Genomic DNA, 1,131 nt, shown 5'->3' on the forward strand with positions numbered 1-1,131 from the left:
CTCAAATAGGGGGTTGGGGTAGCACCCAAAATAAAGTTCAAAGACTGACCGTGTGTATGGGCTTTATGAGGTTATGACCCACCACCAACCCCCAGAAACCAGAAGCAATTGCTTCTGAAAAACATGATTCGCTACGCTACTGGTGATGACTGGACAGTGTCTATAAAATTATCGTACAAAATAAAATTAGTCGATTGTACAGTAAAATAATAAACTATAAACTATATTGTAGTTCTGAAGTTCTGCAGTTGTTACTTTATATTATATTTTGCAATATGCATGTTAATAGTAAAATATACAATTCACAAGTCACAAAAATAATAATAATAATAAATTGTCTACAATATTATGTCGTTATACAATAGTAAATTCGCTAATATAATAATAATAAAAAAAGAAAAACATGGTGTTACTCCAAACAAGGTATTTCAATCATTTTCCGTCAAACCTAAAAAAAATTATACATACTTGTTTAAAAAAATAATAAATATTAAGTAGGCAAAAGTTATATTTGTATTTTTTTATTAATTTAATTGTCATTAAACATCATATTCACTTTTGTCTTTTGTATCGGTTAGTTATTATGTTGTATTACGTGTAAAATTAAAATGATTACTAATTGTAGTGATGGGTAAGATTCTAAATGGATATACAATATAGGCCAGAACATTATATGCGAAATATTGATTTTATTTTTTTAATATTGTTTGATATTGTTGATATTGTTTTTGTGTTTTTTAAACTTAAATACATTTTTGTAGTTTGTATTAAAAATGATCTCCCTTTATTAAAGTTCTATATCCACGCCTGGTTATAAATATAGGGTATTTTTATCACACAAAGAGTGATTGACGAAGGATGCATCATGAAAATTCTGATTTTTTGGAATTTTAAAGTCATATAAGATTTACAACTCGTGTGATAATATAATGATATACTTATGACTGTATTAAGATATACATGATACTACCGTATACGTTAACCATCGCCTCGAAAGATTTTCGTCCAAGATAATTGGACGCCACACACTTATATTGACCGCCGTCCGTTCTATCCACTTTAGATATAATCAATGTATTGTTTTGAAATACCTGCAGTAATTATTTTAGTATGGATTAATATTTGACATAT

General features: G+C 27.8%; 1 long non-coding RNA gene across 1 annotated transcript; it reads right to left on the minus strand.

Annotated features, from left to right (window-relative positions):
- Positions 1-301: 301 nt before the first annotated feature.
- Positions 302-1,115, minus strand: LOC115034714. Its single transcript, XR_003840027.1, has 2 exons — positions 971-1,115; positions 302-448 (listed from the first exon to the last, which is right to left on the minus strand). It is a non-coding gene; the product is annotated as an uncharacterized LOC115034714 (long non-coding RNA).
- Positions 1,116-1,131: the final 16 nt, after the last annotated feature.

The sequence above is a fragment of the Acyrthosiphon pisum genome, unplaced genomic scaffold, assembly GCF_005508785.2.
Source record: "Acyrthosiphon pisum isolate AL4f unplaced genomic scaffold, pea_aphid_22Mar2018_4r6ur Scaffold_20791;HRSCAF=22149, whole genome shotgun sequence".
NCBI classification, from domain to species: domain Eukaryota; kingdom Metazoa; phylum Arthropoda; class Insecta; order Hemiptera; family Aphididae; genus Acyrthosiphon; species Acyrthosiphon pisum.